The sequence below is a fragment of the Octodon degus genome, unplaced genomic scaffold (assembly GCF_000260255.1).
Source record: "Octodon degus isolate 3935 unplaced genomic scaffold, OctDeg1.0 scaffold00051, whole genome shotgun sequence".
Classification (NCBI taxonomy): Eukaryota; Metazoa; Chordata; class Mammalia; order Rodentia; family Octodontidae; genus Octodon; species Octodon degus.
Window position 1 is genome coordinate 11,303,488 of NW_004524627.1, and position 9,669 is coordinate 11,313,156.

General features: G+C 40.2%; 1 protein-coding gene across 3 annotated transcripts in view; it reads right to left on the reverse strand.

Moving 5' to 3' along the window:
• Cab39l (calcium binding protein 39 like) overlaps positions 1–9,669 on the reverse strand; it is a 156,594-nt gene that overhangs the window by 126,708 nt on the left and 20,217 nt on the right. Inside the window, exon 2 of one of the 3 annotated variants that reach the window (XM_023717291.1) lies at positions 8,971–9,031. The exons of 1 other annotated variant lie outside the window; for it this stretch is intronic. The gene's annotated coding sequence lies outside the window, so the exon portion shown is untranslated. Of the gene's footprint in view, positions 1–8,563; positions 8,586–8,970; positions 9,032–9,669 lie in introns of those variants that run through there. One more of the 3 variants, XM_023717290.1, reaches the window with a different exon arrangement.

Genomic DNA, 9,669 nt, shown 5'->3' on the forward strand with positions numbered 1-9,669 from the left:
AAGGGCAGATGTTAAGTCCTGTAGTTCCCTGTGGACCATTCAAAGCACCCTGTCATGAGTAGTGAGCTCCAAAAGCCTTACGTGGCTCTACCCCTATGGCACTTCTGTGGGTAGCTCCTATGGTTTTTCTCTCAGGCCTGCTTTGCTCCCTTTTTGCAGCTTTTCTTAGACCATCCACATTCCTGGCTTTTTCAAACTTCTGAGGTTTTGACTGAGTAGGCTTATGCACAGCTTCACACACTGCCCTCTCAGGGGCACAGTGCCTGGCCTCCCAGGCCTTCTTCTGAAATCTGGGCGGAAGACTTCTGAACCTCAGAACACCTGCATTCCTCATGCACTTACAACCACCAAGGCCACGTGGATGATGCCAAGGGCTGCTGCCAGCTGGAGCAGAAGCCAGGGTTTGCTCTCTCTTGGCTGTACGGGTCCAATGCCTGGATTGCTGAGCATTCTGACTCTGATTCTGAGAAACAAATTCTCTATGTTGGTGCCATTCTGCAATCTGATGTGGCCGCTGCCTCCATTCTGGAACCTGGTGTGGCTACTGCCTCCATTCTGGAACATGGGGCTCTGCAGCTTTTCTCCTCAAAGCAAAGTCCCTCACCCTTGCCATTCTGAGGTTGCAAAGGGGCAAGAACCTGCCACCTCCTGTGATGCCCTCAGGACATCTTTTCTACTCTCCTGTTCCTTCTCAACAATGGAGATCCTCTCCACTCTGTCTTCACAGTCCACAGCCTTTCTGGCCAAACTCACAACATTTTAAATCATCCTTTTGGGCTCTTTGCTCTTGAGTCTCAAAATAAATCTGGCTAAAAGCCCCTAGTAACAACCTGGCCACTGCCCCAATATTTGGCTGCCTTGAAATTTCTTTTTCAAGATTAACTAGTCCACTGTGCTTAATTTCAGTCTCAGGCAAAGTCTCTGGGGTGCAAAATGCAGACAAGCCTTCTGCCAACCCATAACACAAATCATCCACATTCCAACAACCAATGCTGTCCTTCCCAGCAGAAATCTCCCCAGCCTGGTCTTTACAGGCCGGCTTTCTATCAACCTTCTGGTCTTCTGAGCTCTGACCAGAATCTCCCATACAGAACAACCAAAGCTGTTCCAGTGCTTCACATGTAGGCCACATCTCCGAACCTTTCCTATCTCTCCCCATAAGCCAGTCCCAAAAGCTTGTAATCCACATTGTCAGGTATAGCCACAGCAACGACCCCACTCCTCTGATACCAAATTCTGTCTTAGTTACTTTTTACTCATTGCTGGGACAAATACCGGACACTCAAAATGACGGAAGGAAAGATTTATTTAGCTCACAGTTACTGGAGGGTTCAGTCCATATTATGCTGGCTCCAAGGCAAATGACAGCAGTTCACGCAGCAGAAAACAATGAAGAGCAGAGGAGGAGCAGCAGCTGCAGCGGCATCCATCAAGCGTCTCTCTTCCTTCTGCGCTGACTGCAAAGACCAGCTCGGAGCTCCTCCAAAGTGGTGCGGCTGCAAAGATCAAAGATCGAGCTCCTCTGAAGACTGAGACTTCTCCATAGAAGCAGGGCTGGGCGGCAGGAAACCAGGCTGGGCAGGGCTGGGTGGCAGGCAAACAGGCAGGGCAGCTTCCTGCCTTTCTTAGTTCCTGGGCCCTGCCAGCTGGCAGGGCTAGGCCCCCATGCTGAGAGCTGCTGGAGCTCATTCAGCCAAGTTGACACAGTGTATCAAGTAACACAATATGTCTCAGTGTGATTTTAATTGGGTTGGATTACTTGGCATTCTTTATGCTTCAGTTACCTGAATGTCAGATTGTTTCCTCATATTTGGGAAGTTTTCTTCTATTACTTCTGCCCATATTTTTTTTAATGTCATTTGTATTGACTCCTTCTTTCTCATTGATGTCTATTAGTCTCACATTGTTCATTTTGCATCATCTTGCAGGTGATGGATTATTTTTTTCCTGCATCCTCTTTGTTTTTAAAAGATCCTTTTTTACCTTTTCACTAGCTGCACCAGCATTTTCAAGATCTGAAACTCTGTCTTCACTTTCACTTAAACGGTTTTGCAAGCTTGTGATTGAGATTTTAAATTCCTCTGTATCTCTTTGACTCTGCTTCATGCGATCTATTTCTTTCCTGTATTGCTCATTCAAGGAATCCATCCTTTTTCTAATCTCTATTATTTTTATCAATGTCTTCTTTAGAAGCAGTTATTAATTCTTTTACTGCAGTATTTTTTTCAGATTGGGTTTCTCCCTATGTTTCTGTAGTTGATTCTTTATTTCAAATGCTATGAGTTCAGAGAATTCTTCTTTTATTTCAGAAAAGAATTCCACTCTGAGTTCCTCTACAACTTTCTGCTGTTGCTTATTTACTACTGACGCTATTAATTCATACATTTGAGCTGAGCTAGTGTCCTCTGCACTTGTTTTGGGTGGGCAATAGGTTTCCTCCATATGTTTCTGCATTTGATTCTTTACTGCAGATGCTATTAATTCAGGGAATTCTTTTTTCATTTCCAATCTGAGTTCCTCTATACATTTCTGCAGTTGTTTATTTCAGAAGCCATTGATTCATTGATTTCAGCTGTGTGATTCCCAATTTTTTCTGTGTTAGTGTCCTCTGCATTTGTCATGGGTGGGGTTGGGGTCTGAGATTGCATTTTGCTCTTTCTCATTGTCATTTTGTGTAGCACGGTCTTCTGACCTCTGTTGTAGAGTTTTGGTGCAGTTATAACCTTAGCACCTACTGCAGTTCAGGTGCAGATATACAAAGGTTTGATTTATCCAGCTGTTCCTGGTTTGGGCCTGGCTGCTGTGCTCTGCTCCTTCCTGCTGCAACCTTTGGGAGTGAACCTGTTTTGCCCCTCTGGCAAGATGTTCTACTCCTAGTCTAGCTGGGTGGTTTTGTTCCCTACTCTCTCTGCAGGGATTGTAACTGCAGGGTTTCACCTCTGGCTTTTATGCCAGGCCTGAGCTGAGTTTGGAGGGGACAAGGTGGAGTGGAGGGGAGAGGAAGCTCTCCCACACACTCACCGGGCTTGGGCTAGGACTGGATCTGGATGTCCCCAGAACACGGCAGAAATTCTCTCTGCATGTGCAGGGTGGGGTGAGGTGCTGCAGAGTGGTGGTGGGGGAGTCCCAACCAGGTGGAAGAGGGTCTCACCCACGCTGCACCTAGTCTTGGACCAGTAGGTCCCACTGGTACAGAGTAGCAGAAAGCTCTCCCACACACTCACCGGGCCTGGGCTAGGATTGGATCTGGGGGTCCTTAGAACGCGGCAGAAATTCTCACGTGATGGTCAGGGTGGGGTGTGGCGTGCTGCAGAGTGGTGGATGGGGTTCCAAGGGGGTGGAAAAGTGTCTCACCCACGCTGCACCTGGGCTTGGACTGGCAGGTCCTGCCCAGGCTAACTGGAAGCTCTACCACACACTCAGTGAGTCTGGGCTAGGACTGGATCTGGGGGTTCCTAGAATGCAGTAGAAATTCTCGCGGCAGGCAGGGTGTGGCTGGTGCTGCGGAGTGGTGGGGGAGTTCCAAGGGGGTGGAAGAGGGTCTCACCCATGCTGTACTTGGGCTTGGACTGGTAGGTCCTGCTGGCGCAGGGTAGCAGGAAGCTCTTCCACCTCTTTGTTTTTACATTGTTGTTCATATATGATTCTGAACATTTCTAACTATACGTCATAAAATTATATCCTCATAGCTCTTCACACTTTGGGTGATCTTCTTTTACGTCTTAAAATCCCTATTTCTTTCTTAGTTTTTTAGTGAACTAGATGCAGAGTGAATAAGAGATTAACATGTTTGGTTCTCTCAGAAAGGAAGAAAAAACCCTTGGACAAAACAGTATTAATTTATAGTAACTCACCTCATCCGTTATCTCTGATCTCCAAGTTACTTTCCCATTTGTCACCTTTATTAGAAATTTTACAAAAAATTTGCACAGCCGGGCATATTCAGGTGGTACACACCTGAAATCCCAGCACTTTGGAGGCTGATGCAGGACTTCTGGAAATTCAAAGCCAGCAAGTGCTACCCAGTGAGTTCAAAGACAACTTGAACTACATAGCAGGACCCTGTGTCCTCCCACAAAAAAAAAAAGCACATATTTGTTTTCTCCATATTTGGTTATTGTATTAATATAATTTTCCACAAACAGTTGTGCTGGTTCAAAATATATGAGAACTCAATATATTTGAGAACTTCAGTACATATTACTGACTTCCAAAGTAATTAAATTTAAATTACATTTTTCAACTAATTAGATGATATAACATGTGTATACTATGTTTCTTACCTGAGTCTCACCATCTCCAAGTTCCTTTTAAAATTATTTATTTACAAAGTCATTCAGTTTTTTCTTATACCTCAAATCTGCATTTATTTGATTGCCTGTGAAACTGAACATCCTTCTTGTTGTTTTTGTATTTCTTATGCAAACTGTAAGTTCGTATCCTTGTTTCATTTACCCATCAGCCTTGAGATTTTTCTTACAAAATTTAACAAGTTCTTTCTCATAAATATTAATTTTTATTCAGTTCAAATTGTCTCTTAATCAGTTTCATTTTTCATTTTGTATTCATTAATATTTGTCTTTACCAAAAAATTATATGATATTCGGTAATCTCTACAATAGTCTTCACTGCCCCAGGGCGCACTGAGAAGGACATTGAACTGGGCGTGGTGGCATGCTCCTATAATCCCAGCATTTAGGAAGTTGACAACAAGAGGATCACTACAAATCCTATCTATATAAGAGAGACCCTTAGACCCTGCACTAAACACCAAAATAAATAAATATAAAACAGTCTTCAATGTATTTTTGTTGTTGTTTTCCTTTTTGAGACAAGATTTTGTTATGCAGTTCAGGCTGGCCTTGAGCTCACTCTGTAGCCCAGGGTGGCCTCGAACTTGAAGCAATCCTCCTTCCTCAGCCTCCTGAATGCTGGGATTACTGGTGTGTGCCACCATAAAAGGTATTCAATGTATTTTTTACTGCAAAGCTGAGAAACTACCTGCTGCCTACAAAGTTGATAAATATGTTAATAGGTGTAATATTAAACAATCTAGAATTTATTTTGGGGCTGGCAAGATAGCTTAATGGCTTAGGCCAGCACAGGGTCTGGGGTTCGATCCCCAGCACCACAAGCCAAGCCGGCCCCACCCCCAGGCACGCTGTGCTAACCACCAAGACCAGGCATGGTGGTGCATGCCTGTAATCCCAGTGCTGGGAAGGCTGAAAACAGTAGGATCACTATGAGTCCAAGCTGCGTAGTGAGATCCTGTACCAAATAAAAACTAATAATAATAATAAATAGAATGTATTTTAAAAATTCAGACAATGCATTGGTCAGCTATTGGAGCATATGGTGGGAAAAAGGGTTAAACTTGGCAAGGTCCATTCAGATACCCTCTAGGACCACCTGATCCTAGAGTTCAGTATATTCCTGTTACAGAAATGAGGCTGGTATACCTATGGTTACCTGAGGCTATCTTTGTCTGATGTTTTCGTTTGTTTGCTTGGTTGGGTTTTGGTAACAGGGCTTGAACTCAGGACCTTATGCTGGTCAGGTACATATTTATGCCACTGAGCTATCTCCCCAGCCCTTTCTGATGTTACTGAATATTTGAATCCCAATTAATTCCTGTTGTTTAACATTCAGAATGCCATACTTGTTCCCTCCAAGTTTTTACTGAATCACAGTGAGAGGCTTAAAGGTCTCAGAATCAAAATAGGAACCAAATCTGCAGGCCATTAACTATTACCATGACACCTTTTTCTATTCATTTGTCAGTCTATTTTCTTTCTTTTAATTATTTCCTTAAAAAATTATATTAAGAAATAATTGAGCCACGTATGTTGGCACACAGCTGTAACCCTCACACTCTAGGAGACTAAGGTGGGAGGATCCCAAGATTGAGCACAAGTTTGGAAACTTAGCGACTTAGCGAAACCCTATTAAAACCAAAAAATCAAGAGGGCTGAGAATGTGGTCAGTGTGAAAGCCCTGGGTTCAACTTCCAATAATATTAGAAACAAAAAGAAAAGCATAAAAGCTACACATAGTCAAGTGTAACACATGAAAAGTTTTTATGTGAAACCATCATCACATCGAGACAGGGAATACAGCACCTTCTCCTCCTGGCCCCTTGGTAGTTCTGCTCTCCTTTACCTTGCTGTACCCTTTACATCTGATTAATATACTTTCTGCCACCATAGAATAGCTGCACTTTCTATAATTTGTAGTAATTGCAATGAAATAGTATAGGTTTTTTTGGAAAGGATAGTTTCTTCCATATAGTGTAACTATTCCGAGATTCATACTTTGTTACAAGTATTGCTGAGTATATCCCATTGTATAGACAACCACAACTTGGTTATTTATTTCCCTGCTGATAACTACTTTGGAAAACAATTTAGCAGCTTCACAAAGTCAAATATCCACTTAACATATGATGCAACCAATTTAAATCCTAGGAGTTTATCCAAGAAAGAAGAAATCATACACCTATATGAAGACTGTATACTATATTTATAGTACCCATATTAAATACATCCCATTTCCATCTACAACTGCATAGATAAACAAATTATAGTACATCCATAAAAAGGTATACTACTTAAGAATAAAAGGAATAAGTACTGATAGATACATTTTGGATGTATCTCAAAATAAGCTGAATAAAAGAAGCAAAACAAAAATGAGTACTTGCAGAGGAGTGTAGTTCAACTATGGAATATGCGAGAGGTCCTGTGTTCAATCCTTGGTACCAAAGAAGAAAAAGGAAAAAAAAAAAATCAAGTACTAAGGGCTGGCAAGATAGCTCAGTGGACTACGTCCCTGATTTGGCAAGCGAAGAGACCAGGGTTCAATCCTCAGTCCCCCATGCTCTGCCAGCCCTGCCCCAAGGGCTCACTGAGCCAGCCACTGAGTTTGGGCGTTGTGGCACACACCTGTAATCCCAGCACTAGGGAGGCTGACAACAGGGGAATCACTACAAGTCTGAGCTGCGTAGTGAGGCCCTGTACCAGATACATAAACGAAAAAAAAAAACCAAAAAACAAGTACTTATTTTTTGCCTTGTTTTAAAATAACTACTGCTTTTTTTCTTCCTCATTTGGTTGTTGTTTTCCTTTGACTGGCTGAAAACAAAGCAAATTCCTCTTTTTTTAGTACTTAGGATTAAACACAAGCTGCACACTGAGCAATATTCCAAATGCATTTTTATTTTAAAACAGTATCTTAATAAATTGCTAAATTGCTCAGGCTGGGTGCATGTCTCAGACTTCCAAAGTGCTGGAATTACAGTTATGGGCCACCATGCCTGTCTCCTATTTTTCAATTATTAATAATTACACTTTCACAAAGAACTTTATCTTTAGTTAACGAAGTGCACTGACCTTAAAACATCAAAATTCCAATCAACCACTACTGGCTTATATTTCATAGGCCAGTACAGTATCAGTTTTATCTTTCTGTTAATCACAGTTATCATCTTATATTTATTCATGTTACCTATTTTCTTTAAATTTCTTCTTTCATTTCCTTTTAGAACCATTTTCCTTCCTGAAGTGTAACATCTAGAGCAATACTTTTTTAGTGTGAATTATAATTTACAAGTCTCTGATTTTGGTATTCTGCAGCTTATCAAAAACATGGCTATGTTTTTCTTTTCATTTACAATTCTTTGGTCTCTTTAAATTTGAAGAAATGTATATTTCATCAATTTCAGCAAATTTGTAATGGCTACTAAGAATACTGACTCATATATTTCCTATTTTGTCTATAATTAGATAATTTCACCATCTCTTATATTTCCTGTGTCTGTTTTCTCTCTGTACTGTATTAGTATCTATCTAGTTTCTTTCTTTTTTAACTGTACCTGTATGCTTTTTAACTGTGCCTATAACTCACCAATTAATTTTTGGAGGTCTATTATTTTTATTTCTGATGTGCTACTGATTCTTTTTTCAGATGTCATTTACAGTCTCTGATTTTTTATTTATGTATTAGAATCTCTTAATTATTATTATTACTATTTATTTACTTATTGAGACAGGCTCTTACTATGTAGTGCAGGCTGGCCTTGAACTCACCATATAACCTCGGCTGGCTCAAACTCACAGAAATCCTCATGCCTCACATTCCTGAGTACTGGGATTACAGGTGTGCACTACCACACCTGGCTGAATCTCTTTAATTTATTAAACATATTAAAAATTTATTTTATGCATTGTATACTTCTGACTGCTGAAATTTCTGTGGACCTGTTTCAGCTGGTTTTGTTTATGTTGACTCTAATATTTTTATTTATTCTTTTTGCTATGTTTTGTGATTATTTTAACCATGATAATTTTATTACTATACATTCCTTCATGGAGGATTTATGATGTTTTTCAATGAGGTATCTAAGAATATTACAGACCTTTCTCTGCTTGTGAAATTTTAGAACAGTGAGAATAGAGTAAATTAAGGCCCTAAATTTAAATGAATGTGATGAGTAACCAGGAATTATTAGGTAAGACTTTATGCCCAGAAATGAAAGTCTTTATAAGTTTCTGATAAGCCTTCTTACCCTTCTGTAGGATTCAAGGGTTTTTTTCTCTTTCCCATCCTTCTCCATGCACAGAGCTTCTATGTCAATGGAAGCCAGCACCAAAGTATTCAACAACTTGAGCAGTTGCTTACTTCACAAAACACACTTGTTTTGTTCTTAGTCACTACAATTCTCTTATTTTCTTGCATTCATTTTAAAGGGCTTTTTATAGTGAATCTAATATTTTACATGTTTGGTAGAGGGAGGGACTCAGTCTTTTATTCAGCATATCGTAGCAAGTGGAAGGCAATTTCTTCTGCAGTTGCTTTATAAAATTTAAATCAGGATATTGTACTTATACTTGATAAAATTTTAATATGTTGAGCATAAGCTACCCATCTGTCAAAAGGACTGATACTCTTGATCTTGAGCTATGTGTATCTTACCTTGGAAGTTGTATATCATTTGCAAATTTGTTTCAACTTTCTCTGCTTTTGAGCAGCACACCTTCCGACAAAAAGAAAAAAAAAGAAGAAAAGAAAAATTTCAAAATTTATTTTTAAAGTCTTCACAGCAAATCATATTCTCTCATTGCTATAGGCAAATACAATCACAAATTAGGTTTCCATTAAAATAAGTTACAGATAAAAATTAATAGGAAAACTTCCTTCCCCGATTATTGTAAGAGGCAGACCTTGTAAAAGCAGCTTGGGTTACCACGCACAACAGCCTGTGCATTTCTCAGAGGCAGCATGTACTTTTACCCTCTTTTTCTCTTTGTTCAGTCCCAATTTACCCTGCAGATCTAGTTTCTTACGTACCTATTCCCCCTGCACTTTTCAAACAAGCTTTTGGCACCATTAACTACAACAACAAAAGGTAGCACTGAACTGAACAAAATATGTATTTATAACCAAGCAAAAGCAGTAGAAATATGATGGGCTGGCCTGGGTAGAGGGAGCTTGAGGACCTATGAAATCTCTACCTCCAACGGGATTGAAACATCACCTCTAGAGAATGCCTGTACAAAGCTTTTTCTAAGAGATGCTCTCTCCCTATTCTTCCTGTTACAGGTTGGTAAAATTTTAGCTTTTTCATCTTTTACTGCTTTATAGCACAACACATAGAAGAGCTTTTTAAGTTTT